At 39.4% G+C, this 17654-nt stretch overlaps 1 long non-coding RNA gene across 2 annotated transcripts; it reads left to right on the top strand.

The window, feature by feature from the left end:
- Positions 1–9763: 9763 nt before the first annotated feature.
- On the top strand, positions 9764–16208 carry LOC132395492 (uncharacterized). 2 transcript variants are annotated; one of them, XR_009512632.1, is made up of 3 exons: positions 9764–10195; positions 15440–15595; positions 15871–16208. It is a non-coding gene; the product is annotated as an uncharacterized LOC132395492 (long non-coding RNA). The 2 variants fall into 2 exon arrangements; XR_009512631.1 differs by having other exon boundaries at positions 15866–16208.
- The last annotated feature ends 1446 nt before the right edge of the window (positions 16209–17654 follow it).

Here is a 17654-nt window from a genome sequence, read left to right as displayed (position 1 = left end):
TGCAAAGACTGTGATATATAAGGGAGGAAATTTGCCTTCCAAGCCCAGTAAGGACTAATGTGAATCCAGACTCACAAATATGAGTTATTCACAAAGCATTTAGCAAGCCATTGAGTTCAAGGACAATTAGAGGTGAAAAATAAATCCTGGCCTTACCAGCGTCACTCAGATCTCTTAAAAACTATGCTAGCAGCCCGAGGCTGCTCAATTCACTACAACACCATCAGTCACTTACAGATTACCTCTGACAAGACAACACCTATTTCATTGATGCTGCATAACAGCATCACATATGGAGTACTAATGCAAGCTGCACACATACATCTCATAGTTTGTCCGCATTGTCAGCCACACAGTCGTGAGACATAGTTATCACTGGCATACTTCCTTGTATCTTGCAGGTGGAGGAGGAACACAGCAAAATGAAGCTTGATTGACATGTTCTTGTGTGTCCTACCCCCCTAAGGAGCAGACAGTGTTGACCAAAAGTGAAAAGCCGTGTTCAGTAGGAGGGCAACCATATATGTCACACTCCATTTTAGCTCAACCTACAGCCCTTCTAATGGTCTGTACTTGCTGGAATTTGTAAGCATAAAGGGAGGATTCTCATTGGAACCTTTTGAATCAACTTTGGCCAGCTTCCCCCTCGTGCCTCTTTAATTCCCTTTATTAAGGGAAGATCACTATCTCCTCAGTGTTCCTTACCCAAGCAGAATTGTCTTTCCCTTAGTGGACTCAAGCACATATCATAGGCATTCTACAAATTTCCTCTCTTGAGATCCAGCACCAATTTGATTTACCCAATCTACCTGCATATTGAAACCCCACATGGTGATTGTAACATTGTCCGTTTAGCATGCCTTTTCTGTCTCCCATTGTAATTTGTAGCTCACCACCTTCAGTCCTGTATTTGCCACCACTTTCAATTTTCTCCCACTGCAACTGATCCCACTCTCTACAATTTTGCCCCATCATCTGTCTGTTCTTCCCCACGGTCTCAGTACACACTGTCTCTGTTTGTAAATCAAAAGCCCTATTCTCTTTTCTTTTTCAATCTTTTTATTGAGTTTCATATATGAAAAAAACATAACATAATAATGAATAGGCTATAAGTGCAATAGACTTGAAATTAAATTAATAATAAGATAACAATATCCTATTAAAATATCAACAGAAAAAATAGTACATTAATCAATCAAACCTGTAATAATTATATATGAAAAAAATAAGAATAATCATCAAAAGAAAAAAAAATAAAAAAATACAAGAAAAAATATATATTGAGAAAAAAAACACTAAACTAAACTAACATGGGCAATAATAACAGTTTATAAGTATATGATAGTGTCAAAAACTCCGGAACTCCATACCTGAACAAGAATAAGCAGAAGAGGCCAAATTAATTCATATGAAAATGTCGAATGAACGGTCCCCAAGTTTCTTCAAATTTAATTGATGAGTCAAAAATAGTGCTTCTAATTTTTTCCAAGCTCAGATAAGAAATAGTTTGAGAGAACCACTGAAACGTGGTAGGAGGATTTACTTCTTTCCAATTTTGTAATATAGACCTTCTGGCCATTAATGTTACAAAGGCAATCATTCGTCTAATTGAAGGGGAAAACTGATTACCATCCTCATTTGGTATACCAAAAATTGCAGTAATAAAATGAGGTTGTAAATCGATATTCCAAATTGAGGAAATGGTAGCAAATATGTCCTTCCAATAGTTATATAAAGTGGGACATGACCAAAACATGTGGGTCAATGAAGCCACATCTGAATGACATCTGTCACATTGAGGGTTAATATGAGAATAGAATCGAGCAAGCTTATCTTTAGACATATGAGCTCTATGTACAATTTTAAATTGTATCCTTGTCAGAAGGGATTATAATATGATTATGAAGATACAACTAGAAATATCAGGTAGAATTAAACAAGAATGGGAAAAAGCCCTATTCTCAACCCTATCATTTCAGTTTCTATACCCCTGCCAAATTAGTTTAAATTCTTCCCAACAGCTGCAGTAATCCTGCCGGTCTCTTCTGGGTGCAGGTATAACCCAGTCTTTTTGTACAGGTCTACCTTCTCTAGAAGAGATCCCAATGATGCAGAAATCTGAAACCTTGCCCACTGTACCAGTTCCTCAGCCGTGCGTTCATATGCCAAATTATCCAATTCTTACCCTGACTGGTGTATGGCACAGGCAGCAATCCAGAGATTACTAACCTGAAGGTCCTGCTTTTCAGCTTTCCACCTAGCTCCCTAAATTCTCTCTCCAGTACCTCCTCACCTTTCCTACCCATGTCTTTAGTGCCAATTTGTACCAATACTTCTGACAGCTCACCCTCTAGAATGCTGTGGACCGATCTGCAATGTTCCTGAACCTGGCAGCTGGGAGGCAACATACCATCGGGTATCTTTATTATGTCCACAAAATCTTTTGTCTACTCCTCTAACTATGGATTCTCCAACACCATTACAGTCCTCTTCTCCCCCCTCCCCACTTCCTTTCTAAGCCACAGCACTAGACTCAGTGTAAGAGACCTGGTCACTGTGGCACCCCTGGGAAATTGTCCCTTTTAACAGTATCCAAAACCTATTATTGAGGGGAATGGCCAGAGGGGTACTCTGTGCTGACTTCCCATCTCCCTTCTCTCTTCTGACTGTCACTAATTTACCTGCCTCCTGCAACTCTGGGGTGACTACCTCCCTGTACTTCCTATCTATCATCTCCTCAGTTTCCTGTATGAGCTGAAGGTCATGAAGGTCTACATATTTTTCCACTGCTCAAGTATCTGGCCAATGAACACTATAGTTAGTGCTGGCTAGAAGCTGAATTCGCCTTTGATAGCAGCTGGCTTGGTACCCACATTACTCTGAGTTCCACCCACTTTAGCTGTCTACAGGACTTGGTCACAGCCCACTCTATTTTGACAGTATCTAAATTATTGCCTTTATGATCTCCTGAGGTGAATGATTGCAACTTAATGACTCTTACCAGAATGAGGTCATCCTTCACTCAGTTATCAATGAAGTGCTAAAAAATAAACATGACGCAGTGTAGACTTCTCTTGATAATCCCTTGCCCCCATATGCTCACAGTCATGGGAAGGAGCAGTCATAAAAACAGCAATACACTTTCAGGTTTTGCTTATTTATCATACTTATTGGGGCAGATTTTGCTCTCAAAATAGTGGTGAGACTCATGGCTCGAGTTGTTATTCTTGTGTGAATGGTTCAGTGACTTCAGCCTAGGGACATTGGGCCTTTTATCTTAAGTATTCTAAAACTTGTTGACCGACTTGCCTGGCTTTGCCAAAGTGGTTAATCTCCATCCATCTCGCACTGGGATTTGTAGAATGTCACAGCTGCCATATCTGTATGGCAGATCCTGGCTGATCCACCGCAGGAAGGGTCAAATAATTCCATATCCATTATGTCTTTTATTTAATATTTTCTTACAACACAAGAATATTCAGCCCAATGAGTAAAAACTGCCTTTCACTGAATCTGTGTGTCCCATTCTCCCATATAATTCCCCAGTAATCTATCCTCTGCCACATTCCTAATCAATCCATGTCTCAGTCCCTGTAATTCTTCTGTCACTTACACACACTAGAGTTTATTTACTGTGGTCAATTAACCTCACCAATTGCTCATCTTTGTGATGCTGGAGGGAAATGGAACATCAGGGCGAACCGTGGTGACAGGCAGAAAATACAAATTCCACCCAGATAACACCAGGGGGCAGGATTAAGCCCAGGTCAGTGGAACTGTAATACAACAACATTTCATGCTCCTCCTTTGTCATCCAAATTTACAGCCTACATTCACAGTAATTGCCATGATAATTTTCATTGTTTTGATCAATCAATGTCACTAATACTGAGTATTAATTTTTGTAATCATAGATGCCACATCTGCAAAACAAGCAGTGGCATGATGTAACTCAAACTGGCAAATTGGTAAATTACTTTATTAAAAAGTTCAAAGTTCAAAGTAAGAAGTAAATTTTATTACCAGAGTTACATATATGTCACCACATACAGCCCTGGGATTCTTTTTCCCTGTGGGCATCCTCAGCAAATCTATAGAACATAACAATAAACAGGATCAACGAAAGATCAAGTAGCGCATAGAAGACAACAAACTCTGCAAATACAAATATAATTAATTATCAATAAATGAGAGCATGAAATAACATGATAAAGGTCCTTAAAGTGAGATAATTTACTGTGGGAACATCTCAATAGATGAGTGTAGTTGTCCTCTTTTGTTCAAAAACCTGATGGCTGAGGGTAGTAACTGTTCTTGAACCCAGTGGTGTGAGTCCCGAGGCACTTGTACTTCTACTGATGGCAGCAGTGAGAAAAAAGCATGTCCTGGGTGGTGAGGATCTTTGATGATGGATGCTACTTTCCTACAACAGCGTTTCATGCAGATGTGCCCAATGGTTGAAGGGTTTTACCTGAGATCTACTGGGCCCAATCCACTAACTTTTGTAGGATTTTTCACCCAAAGACATTGGTGTTCCCGTACCAGACTGTAATGCAGCCAATCAATACATTGTCCACTGTACATCTATAGAAGTTTGTCAAAGTTTTTGATGTCATGCCGAATCGCTGCAGTCTCCTCAAGAAGTAAATGTTTTCATGCTTTCTTTATAATTACAGTTGGCCCTCCTTATTCACAAGGGATTTGTTCCAGGACCCTCCGTGGATACAAAAAACGTGGATACTCAAGTCCCTTAGATAAAATGGCATAGTATTTGTATATAGAAACATAGAAAATAGGTACAGGAGTAGGCTATTTGGCCGTTCGAGCCTGCACCGCCATTCAGTATGATCATGGCTGGTCATCCAACTCAGAACCCTGTACCTGCTTTCTCTCCATACCCCCTAATCCCTTTAGCCACAAGGGCCATATCTGACTTTATATAACTTCCCGTATACTTTAAATCATCTGTAGATTACTTACAATACCTAATACAATGTAAATGCTATGTAAGTAGTTGTTATACTGTAATGTTTGGGGAATACTGACAAGAAAAAAAACTGTACATGTTCCTCTCACTCACAACACAAGCAGCGAACGAATGAGATGCGAGGCAAACAATGATCAAATAACAAGTAAAACTTAATCATCTCTAGATTACAGAATTTATAACACCTAATACAACATAAATGCTATGTAAATAGCTGTTACGTTGTCTTGTTTAGGGAATATTGACAAAAAATACTGTATATGTTCCTTTCGCTCACAACACAAGCAGCAAACGAATGAGACGTGAGGTGAACAATGATCAAACGAGTAAAACTTGTAATACCTGTACAGTAGTTGTTACATTGTCTTGTTTAGGAAATAAGGATGCTTTGGAGGAGGCTCAATAATACTAAATCAGGAACTGTGGAGGCTGAGGATCTTCAAGCGTTGAACATTGAGACTTCAGAATTGCAGATGTTTTGGTTAGAAACATTGTTATGGGAAACTGTCTCTTCTTTTTCTTTGCATCATTAAACAAATCTTACAGTGGTTGTAGGCATGTTGTTATCCCTTGGGTGACATGGAGGCTTTGTTCCATCGGAGGATTGAACAACAAGTGCTGGAAGAGCACTTCCGGGTTTTCTTGATTTGCGGTTGGTTGAATTTGCGCATGCGGAACTCGTGGATAATGAGGACCGACTGTACATTTATATGATCGGTCCAGGAAAGGTCCTCTGAGATAGTAACATCCAGGAATTTAATATTATTGACCATCTTCACCTCTGATCCTTCCATGAGGACTGATTCATGGACCTCTGGTTTCCTTCTCCTGCAGTCTGCTGTCTGTTCCTTGGTTTTATTGACATTGAGTGAGAAGTTTTTGCAATTACACCATTCAGCCAAATTTTCAATCTCCATCCTGTATGCTGATTCATCACCATCTTTGATACAGCCCATAACAGTGATATCATCAGTAAACTTGTATTTGGTTTTGGAACTGTACTTAGCCACACAGTCATGGGTAGTGAGTAGATTAGGGGGCTAAGCACACAGCCTTGTGGTGCTCATGGGCTGATAGAGATTGTGGAGCAGATGTTGTAGTCAATCCAAACTGAGTGAGGAAATCCTGGATCCAATTTCACCAGGGGATATTGAGACCCAAGTCTTGGAGTTCACTAATTAATTTTGAGGGGATGATGGTATTAAATGCTGAGTTGTAAACAATAAAGAGCATCCTGATGTATGCACCTTTGCTGTATAAATGTTCCAAGGTTGTGTGAAGAGCCAATGAGATGGCATCTGCTGTTGTTCTGATAGGCAAATTGGAGTGGATCAAAGTCACTACTCAGACAGCAACTGATATGTTTCATCACCAGACTCTTAAAATACTTCATCACTGTGTATGTAAGTGTAACTAGGCATTGGTCATTTTGGCAGGTTGCCACGCTCTTCCTAGGCAGCAGTATCATTGAAGCAGGTGAGTACCACACACTGCGAGAGCGAAAGGTTGAAGAAATCCGTGAACACACCAGTCAGTTGGGCAGCACGGGTCTTCATTACTCAGCCAGGTACTCCATCCAGACTGAATGCTTTCCTTGGATTCACCCTCTTGAAGGCAGCCCATCTCCATACTGAGATCATCCCCATCCCCATACTGAGATCAAAGGATCATCAGAAGATGTGCGGGTGCTTGATGGTTCCTCCATGTTCTGATGATCTAATTGAGCATAGAAGGCATTGAGCTTATCTGGAAGTGAAGCTTTGCCATCTCTCATGTCACTTGATTTAACTTTGTAGGAGTTTATGGCATTCAATCCCTGCTGCAGCTTTTGAGCATCCCTCATTGATTCCAGTCTAATCTGCAATTCTCAATTTACCCATGAGATGGTTTCCCAGTTAGAATACCTGCACCTCTTGTAGTATTCTTGATCTCCAGCCTTGAATGCCTCTGACGTGGCTCTCAGCAAATGTCAATCAGGGCTTCTGATTTAGGAGGACCCTAAACAATTTTGTGGGAACACATTCAGCTACAATTACTTTAATAAAGTCTGTTACAATCCTGCTGTGGGTCATTCATATCCTCAGATGAGTGCTTGAACGTGGCCCACCATCCTGTAATTGTTCCTCTGCCTCCCACAACCACTGCATAGTTGTCTTAATCTCTGACACCCTGCTTTTTTTGGCTCTGTCTGTCTATTGTCACAAATCAATTCATTACAACAGTGCATTGAACTAGTACAAGGTAATGCAATAGGAGAATTCAAAATAAAGGGAAAGTGCAGTATAGGCAGACAGTGAGGTGCACTGTCATAATGAGTTACAGGCAGACAGTGAGGTGCACTGTTGTAATGAGTTATAGGCAGACAGTGAGGTGTACTGTCATAATGAGTTACAGGCAGACAGTGAGGTGCACTGTTGTAATGAGTTACAGGCAGACAGTGAGGTGCACTGTCCTAATGAGTTACAGGCAGACAGTGAGGTGCACTGTCGTAATGAGATATAGGCAGACAATGAGGTGCACTGTCGTAATGAGTTACAGGAAGACAGTGAGGTGCACTGTCATAATGAGTTACAGGCAGACAATGAGGTGCACTGTCGTAATGAGTTACAGGAAGACAGTGAGGTGCACTGTCATAATGAGTTACAGGCAGACAGTGTGGTGCATGGTCCTAACAAGGTAGATTGTGAGGTCAAGTATCTATCTTGATCTGTGAGCTGTGTCCACAACTCTGCAGGCTCTTGTGGTCATAGGCAGCGCAGTTGGTATACCAAACTGTGATGTATCTGGATAGATTGTTTTCTATGGTGCATTGATAAAAATTGGGAAGGGTCAAAGGGTACACGTCAAATTTCTTTAGCCTTCTGAGGAAGTAGAGGCACTGGTGAAGTTTCTTGGCCATGGCACTGATGGGGTTAGATCAGGACAGGCTATTATTGACGATGTTCACTCCTAGGAACTTAAGACTCTGAACTGTCTTGACATCAGCACCATTGATGCAAACAGGAGCATGTACTTTATCCCATTTTTTGAAGTCAATAAACAGTTCTTTTGTTTTGCTAATATTGAAAGAAAGTTTGCTGTCATGACAATTATGAAGTGTTTTGAGAGACTGGTGATAGAACCAATCAACTCCTGCCTGAGAAGCGGCTTGGATTCACCCCAGTCTGCCTACCAGAGCAGCAGTTTCACAGCCGATGCCATCTAATTGCCTCTTCACTCAAGCTTGCAACATTTGAACAGCAAAGATGCTCTTGCCATTAGGATCCTCTTTATTGATCACAGCTCGGCATTCAATACCATCATCCCCTCTAAACCAACCAACAAGACCTTGCCCTCAATTCCTCCTTGTACAATTGGATCCTTGATTTCCTCACTTGCCAGTTAGGATTGACAACAGCATCTCCTTCACAGTGAGGTGGAAAGTGTCCTTGATTTTATTATTTCAAGGGACCTGTCCTGGGCCTAGCATGTAAGTGCAATTACAAAGGAAGCATGGCATGGCCTCAAATTCCTTAGGAGTTTATAGAGATTCAGCCTTGACATCTAAAACTTTGAGTAACCTCTATGGATGTGTAGTGTAAGTATATTGACTGGCTGCATCACAGTTTGGGATGGAATCCTCAATGCCCCAACACCAATGTTGAAAATCCAACAAAAAGTAAGTGGATACAGGCCAGTCCATCATGGGTAAAACCCTCCTCACCATTGTCCACATCTACATTAAGCATTGTTGCAGGAAAGCAGCATCCATCACCAGGGACCCCCACCACTCAGAACATGCTCTTTTTTCACGGCTGCAATCAGGAAGAAGATACAGGAGCCTTAGGATTCACACCATCAGTTTCAGGAACAGTTACTATCCCTCAACCATAGGGGAAACTTTAATCAGTTTTATTTGCACTGTCATTGAGATATGCCCACAGCCATTTTCAAGGACGCTTCATCTCAGGTTCTCAATATTTATTGTTTATTTATGTATTATCATTATTTCTTTCATTTTGTATTTGCACAGTTTGTTGTCTTTTGCCCAAATTGGTCTGGTTATTCACTGATTCCATTATGGTTGTTATTCTATTGTGGACTTATTGAGTATGCCCACAAGAAAATGGATCTTGGCGTTGTATATGACAACATACGTACTTTGATAATAAATTTACTTTGAACTTTGAACCACGTCACCAGTTTTCTATCTCTTTCCTGTATTCAGACTTATCACTTCTTGAGATATGGCCTATGTATTAGTATCATCTTGTAGGCTGAGCTCAAGCAGAATCAGACCACAGTCTTATTACTGTACAGGGAATAGGGTGCTGAGGACTCAGCATGGGGATGTGTATTGCTGCGAATATTCATGGCAGATTTGTTGCTGCACTGTTGGTCGGGATTGCATTCTGTTGGTCAGAAAGTTAAAAATCCAGTTGCAAAGGAAGGTTTTAGTCCTGGGTTTCAGAGTCTGCAGATTAATATGCTTGGACTTGTAGTACTGAAGGCAGAGCTGTAGTCAATTAACAGCAGCAAGCACAAGTTGTTGGCTATTTCACCATGAATTCCTTCTTGCCAAATGTTGCTTTATCATTTACACAGATTTAATAATTATTATCTCTTAGTATCTTATTATTTTGAAAGCATTGGTGGTTTCATGAGGTCCAAGTATGTATTTATAAATTATTCAATGAATCATTTAATTATGAAGCTGCTGTCTTTACCAGACAACTAATATAAAGACTATGAAAGACAATAAGTCTGATTACATGACAAGGTGTAGGGGAGGAAGGATTGAATGTGACCATGTTCTGTGAGAGTTATCGAGGGTACACCTGAGACGCTGGGGAGAGAAGGAGCACTGTGATAACAGTAACATTAGTCTCCAGAATAAAACTGAGACTTTGAGTTGGAATGGGACAAACAACTTGTCAATCAGCAGATGTATTTAGGCACTGATGTTGGAGTAAAAAGGACTAATTGTACATGTTAGGAAGTATTTGATAGTCAAATGGAGTTCTCATCTAATATCACTGTATTGACCATCAGTAGCATCTGATATGCAGAGATCTTAGTTTTGCAGTTGACTCTGCTGTCAAATTTATAACATTTTGTACAATCAACCACTACCAATTTCAAGCGTATCGGTATAGTCTGTTTTTCCCAGAACTATCTCCCAGATTCATTGCATTATCTCATACTAATCCCAAGTAAGCAAGTAACCAAGTAAGTACCTTGTTTCTATTAATAACTGAAATACTAATTAATTGTATAGTAATGACTATTTAATATTGCTGACATGATGTTAGTTGGTTCAAAAAACCAGACTGTAACTGAATTTCCATAACTGACTAATGATTTCAACCAAATTATTCAGTCTAACACTGAAAAATGTCAGTCATAATTCCTTGCATTTGAAACAAGAAAGTAATTATTAGCTTTCGTTATTCAGTAACAATCAAAATGGACACTAGGCTATTAATAAATTCTGGCTCTTTAATCTTTCTCTACATTAATAAAAATGTGAGAATCTGTTTACATACAGTTTAAAAAAAAACACAGCAGAGGCTCTTCAAGGAACAGGTAATTAAATGGACCATCTCCCAAAACATCTCACAACATATCTTCTCATAGGTTCACTTATCCTTTCACAAGCTCCCATCATCTGATCCTCATGCTGTTGCATAGCTAATGTTCATAATACAATCTCACCAAATGCTTGGTGACTAGTCATTTATAGGAAGAGAGACCACAGAACACCAAGAGGAATGGAAGTATCAGAGGCTGTCTTTTCTAGATAACACACTTAACTGCAGATGACAGCACTGGAAATAGGTATGCATTGGAATTCCTGGCTCTCAGTAAAGAGTGAGATGCTGATGTCCTGGGTACAATTTCAATGGTCCAACATGCAATCCAGTTGAATTGGTTTCAGCAGGGAGTGAAAATCAGAAACATAAACAGGAGTGGGCCTGCTTGCACTAACCCTATCTATGCCCTTCATAATTTTGTACACATCTATCAAATCTTCCCTCATTCAGGAACGGTTACTACCTTTCAACCATCAGGGTCCTGAAGCAGCATGGAGAACTTCACCACCTCAACGCTGAAATGATTCAACAATCTGTGGGGAAAGAAACAAATACATATATTAAATTTATTTTGAATCCCATGGAGCATGTGGAGACCTTCTGATATCCAGGCAGTCTTTCTTTCTTTCTTCTTTCTTTTTTTTGTGTTTTTTTTAGGTAGGAGAATGTACGGGGGAAGGGTTAAGGGGAGGGGGAGGGTAGATATTATTCTATGTAATTAAATTTGAAAATTGAATTAAAAAATTATTTTAAAAAAAACAACCTGTGGAGTCACCATCGAGGACTCGAGAACTCATGTTCTCGGCTTTTGTTTATTTATTTATTTTTGTTATTTTAGTATTTGCTCAGTTTGTTATCTTTCCCACAGTGGTTGTCTTCTTGTATGTAGTTTCTCATTTTGATAATACATTTTTGTGGAACTTTGAACTCACTCTCCACAAGTACTGTATTACCCTTGCATCATGCCCTTCTAATCTCCTGGTTATCCTTTGGGGTGGCTATTGACAAACCTTTTGCCATTACTTGCCAATACTCATTGTTAGCTTCACCCAATGGAACATTTCTCTTTCCTCAATACTGGCATTGTGTGCTGCTAACTAAAACTCTTACCTCCTACACCATCTATACAAAGTTTTTAAAATTCTAATGTCTTTATCCCTGTGACAAGACTTTTACCTATGGCACAAGTAACTAGTAACAATCCAAAAATTATTACCTTTGGCGTTCTTTTTTCTAACTTCTCTTCAAGTAATCTTACACAGAACATTCTAGTTCAATGGATATTACAACTCAATACATGTATTGCAACAAATTAATTTTCCTCTTCCTTTTCTATGCTCAAGAAGGTGTCTTTAAACCAGGCACCAGCATACAACTTAAACTTTGGAATTCCTAGTCATGGGGGCAGGGAATAGAATCTACTCTCTGAACACTAACAATATTCCCTTTTCTTCTCTCAGCCTGAATTGTCTTATTCTCCATGTTGATGTAATCAGAACCAGAATAAGGTTTATAATATTTTTGGCAAATGCAAAATTTTTTGTTTTGCAGCAGCATTACAGTACAATACATAATAAAAACACAATAAATTTCAAGAAAATATATAAAATATTCAATAAATTGTTCAGAAGACAGAGAATTAAGAAGTAGTGAGGGTTTACAGCACATGTGTTTATCGTCCATTCAGAAATCTGAGAGAGAGAGCTTGAGGGTTGTCGAGCCATTGGGATGAACAGTAGTTTTTGATGGATTGTTGACCATGGTCTCTCTTTGGGGCTTTGCTGTTGTTTGCATGGTGGGTGGTGCAAGTACTGATGCATTCAGGTAAAATAAGTGTGGGAAGGAGGAATGGGGAGGGTTGATGCCGCTTGCTGCTGCTTGCGGCAGGGGGCAGCGGCTTTGGCGTTCTTAGGTTTTTTCTGTCATTCATTCTTTGTGGTTTTTCTTCTGTTTCGTGGATGTCATCAGAGAGTAGGAATTTTAGTTTGTACTTTGTATAGATTCTATGGTATTAAATGGAACCAATGAACCATTGATAGTGGACGCTTTTCCTAAAATGTTGAATTTTCAACTTCAGTTGAGCGTGTGTCTTCATGCTCCTGAATGTCCTCCTGGATAGCAGAAATGAGAAGAGGGCATATTCTGGCTGATGAGGTTCTTTTGATCTTTTGATGATGTTGTCTTTTGGAGAACGCCTTAATGCTGGGAAGGCTAGTGCACAAGATGGAGCTGGCTGAGTTTGCTCCTTTCGGAAGCTTTTTCTGATCCTGTGCAGTGGCCCCTCAATACCAGTTTGTGTTGGAACCAGTTAAAATGTTTGCCATGGTACATTTGTAGAAATTTTCCAGAGTCTTTAGCAAAAAAAACAAATCTCCTCAAACTTCTAATGAAATAAAGTCACTGTCATGCCTTACTTATAATTCTATCAATATATACTGGGCGCGTGGCCTAGTGGGCAAGGCATCAGACTAATAACCTGAAGGTCACTGGTTCAAGCCTTAGCTGAGGCAGCGTGCTTGAGTCCTTGAGTAAGGCATTTAACAACACATTGCTCTGCGACGTCACCGGTGCCAAGCTGCATGGGTCCTAGTGACCTTCCCTTGGACAACATCGATGGTGTGGAGAGGGGAAGGCCTGCAGCTTGGGCAACTGCCGGTCTCCCATACAACCTTGCCCAGGCCTGCGCCCTGGAAACTCCAGGCGCACATCCATGGTCTCTGGAGACCAACAGATGCCACCACCATAATGGGCCCAGGATAAATGCTGATACCTAGTAGCTTGAAACTGCTCATCCTTTCACTGCTGATCCCTCGATGAGAACTGGATGGTCGAGGTGTATGGTGTATGGTTTGTGACACACAAACAATTCCTTAGCCTTACTGACTTTGATTGCAAGGTTGTTGCTGTGACACCATTCAACCAGATTTTGATAGAGGGAATAAGATTATTTCTTCAAAATGTTGCATACTGTACACCTGATAGAGCAGATGGGATTTTTGTTTAACGTTTCATACAGATAAAACAACTCTGTTATTACAACACTCCCTCAGCCCAGTTTCACGTACTTTCACGTATAAAGCATGGATGCAAATGTGCTACCAACTTTACTAGAGCTGAGATTTGCTCTGCATACCATTCTCCAGCAAACTCACACCTTGGTGGGATTAGTCAATGGGTCATTGACTTTTTTATCTACTGACTCACAGTTCACAAGTACTCTGAGCCTAACGTGTAGGAGAACTGTAGGGAGAAAACATCAAAGGACACAGTTGTGTCCAAGATCAGCTCAGTCACTTGTAGGTACAATACCGAGGACTCTCAATGAAAAGGATTATCATTGGAAGGCAGCAGGAAATCTGTGATGTACAGACTAATTTTCCATCTACTTTGTGGCATAATCTTTCTGCAAACCATTTTCAGTCTCACTTTTTTTTTGATGTTGCATTAATATGTTTTTACATACCAGTTCACTTGGTAACTTTAGCACCATATTTATCATTTGAATAAGAAGAGATAATTACAAAATGTGGCCAAATTAATTCTGTCTATGTACATCAAACCACTTCAAAGCAGCTTGAGATAGAGTATTGTTTGGGTGACAGCTCATCAGGACAATGCAGTAGAAATGCCTTCCATACTGTTCATGTGAATGACTGCTGTCCAGGACTAGACAAAGGAGGCTTCTTTCCTTCCAGAATTCCATATGTAGATAGGGATATAAACAGAGCCTTTGGTATATTGGCCTTCATAACTCAAAGCATTGAGTACAGCAGTTGGAATGTTATGTTGAAGTTGTATGAGATGTTTGTAAGACCTAACTGGGAGTATTGTGAGCAGTTCTGGTCACCTACCTACAGGAAAGATATAAATAAGATTGAAAGAATACAGAGAAAATTTACAAGGGTGCTGATGGGACTTGAGGGCCTGAGTTATTGGGAAGCATTGAATAAGCTAGGACTTTATTCCCTGAGGCAGAGGAAAATGAGGTATATAAAGTTAGAGTGGTGTAGGTAGGGTAAATGGAAGCAGGCTTTTTCCACTTTGTTTAAGTGTCAGGGGTTAAGGGTGAAAGGTGAATATTTAAGGGGAACATGAGGGGGAACTTCTTCACTCAGAGAGTGGTGAGAGGGTGAAACAAGCTGTGAGTGGGAGTGTTGGATGCTGGTTCAATTTCAACATTTAAGAGGTTTGGATAAGTACATGGATGGGAGTGATATGGAGAAGTATGGTCCAGGCATAGTATGATGGGACTGGGCAGAATAATAGTTCACATGGACTAGACAGACTAAAGGGCCTGTTTCTTTGCTATAGTGCTCTATGACTCTAATTGAGTAATAAAAGAAAATATCAAGGTTAATAAAAGTGAAACTCAGCAACATAAGGATTTTGGTAGTGGCTAGGGAGATGGCAATGGCTTTGCATTTGTTTTAGCATATGCGATTTATAAGTGTATGTGCACTATAAAATGCATCAAAAGATCATTTATATTTATTCCTTAGACTGGAATCTTTATTGTTCCAATGGATTCTAATTTCAATTCCAATCATATGATTAATTTAAGGAAATTTACTCAAGCCTGTGACAATTGCAGATTTATCAGTCAAAGGAATATCATAAAGGTAAAACACTTGGATATCCTTAGTTAAAATAAAATAAGCAGTTTGACACTTAAAGGATATAATTAATCCCTTATGAATTGTTCCTTGAGCATATGATGCCACTGACAGGATCTATAGATTGATTTGAATTGGTGTATTACACATTCAGCATTGCATTACTTTTAGTATTTTGAATTTGTGTATTAATAGTCTCATTGATATTGCTTTCATTATATCATGTATATTAATTCCAAATAACTGCTTATGTTTTATTTTACCAGTTATCATCTTCTTCTAATGTGCAACAGTATCCATCTGTGGTGTTTGCAAAATAATGCAGTAATGTGCTGAGAGTATCATCCAACAGAGTATTGGGGAAGGTTGTTGAATCAATTCAACTCTCTTCCACTGGGAAGAATCAAATTTCATTTTCACTGGTACAGTAATCAACTATTCTTTTTTAAAGATATAATTTAGCTATCTTATTTAGAGTGGTATAGAGTATGTAAATAGTACTAAATGTTTTGACTGTGCAATATACCTCAATTATTCTCACAATAAATTAAATACTGCAGTGTTTTTAGCTCTGCTTTCAATTAGAATTCTTAATTACTCCTCTTATGCAATCTAGACTCTATTCTGGTATGTAATTTTATATATATATATACTTGATTAGCTGATGAAATACTTAATTTATTTTTTGTTAGGGCAGAAGGAGCTGGAGTGTTTCTCCTTATATTCCAACATTAATGAGGATAATAGCCATCCTGGGCTTCCTGGGATAATTTTATAGCTTCTCCCAACCATATCAAGGAACCAGCTGCCTGATGTGTGAGTTGACCACCAATTACCTGCAACAATACATTGTAGATATAGTGCGCTGAATTTCGTGCTGAGATGGGGCTGCCCCCCCCCCACCCCACTCCATCAGTACTGTTCTCTAGTATTCACTTGGCGGAAGGCAAGCTGGATTGTGTTTGCAAATGCACTTGCATGAGATGAGGAACTGCTGAGGGCTTGTTCTTACAGAAACATGGCTCCAGAACAATATCTGGGCATCATTAATCTACAGGCCATGACACTCAGGGACCTTGGGGGGTGGGGGTGGTGGTGGTGGTGGTGGTGTGAGTGTGTGTGTGTGTGTGTGTGTGTGTGTGTGTGTGTGTGTGTGTGTGTGTGTGTGTGTGATAATTATTTGTAACTGTATGTTTTTCTGCTATTGTAATAATGTGTGTTATATGTGCTGTCTGCTATGTGTGATTGTTGGTAGGGTGTTTTGGACCTTGGCCCCAGAGAAACACTGTTTCATTAGTCTGTATATGGTTGAATAATAATTAAACTTGAACTTGAACTAAAAAAGAAATACTCATTTGGTTTGCTACTCCTGACTAATGATGCCCGCACTTCGGTTATGACAGTAGTTCTCAGTTTTCTGATCACTTTGTGCTTAAGTCACTCCGGGATTAAGACAACATTGTTTGCTTAATGGTTTGATCCAGTCAATAACTCGATCAAACTAGATGTTCAGTCTCCTGATGTGTATTATAATTGCTCTTTAAAGGCTGATGGAATGCCTAAAACCGTATCTATAGCTCCATTACAAAATGGCATCTTTTTTTAAACAGTTTCTCTTTGGCACGAAAGTGATGAATGAAATACTATTCTTAATTATGATCACAACTCTGAGAAGTGTTGAATAACATCCTTTCAAAATAACAGCATGCAGTTACTTAGGACCCAGAAATAGCTTACGTGTCACTCAGGATTACTTATGCCTTTTTGATGCAGCAAAGCAATTCCACATGTCTGACCCAATCTCCCAGCATGGCCAAGTGCTCATTTGTTTTTATAAAACTATCTACCAGGTGGGATAAAGGAAAACAAAACAAAATATTGGAAAAAGTATGTTTTGCTTTTGTAGCTCTGTAATGAAATCTACATTACAGTATGGGTCACCCGAGACACAGAAAATGATCCAGAATAAACCAAGCATAACAGGTGAAACTCTGCTGCTTGTGAGGAATGTAGTAGTGTTATCCTGGGATATTAGTGATATTTTACAATCATTCACCTTATATTACATATGGGACCTCTACTTTATCCATTACGATCAAAATTCCTGTTCAGATTGGTCTGGCCTTGCTTCAGATTTCTTCCCTGTTATTTTAACCCCTAATGCAGAATTCCTGTGATCTGAACATTTGACAGATCAGACATCTCAATGGTTTCAGAGAGCTTTCTATTAACATGCATAACTGCAAATGTACTTTTGCTTGTTTCAAGCATGAATATTAAGATGAATCAAGAATAACTGTGACCTTCATATTGATCTGTTTTCTGAAGGCATCTGCTCTTATAATGGCTTGAATTTTGTTTGTTAATCAGGTAACTTATGTAAAAGCAGTGACCACAATTTGAGCATCTATTTATTATGTTTTTTGTCAATAGGAACATATTAGCTTGTTTGAATAGTTATCAGACACATAACGTAAAAAA

Source organism: Hypanus sabinus, chromosome 6 (genome assembly GCF_030144855.1).
Source record: "Hypanus sabinus isolate sHypSab1 chromosome 6, sHypSab1.hap1, whole genome shotgun sequence".
NCBI lineage: Eukaryota > Metazoa > Chordata > Chondrichthyes > Myliobatiformes > Dasyatidae > Hypanus > Hypanus sabinus.
This window is presented reverse-complemented; position numbering and strand designations above follow the sequence as displayed.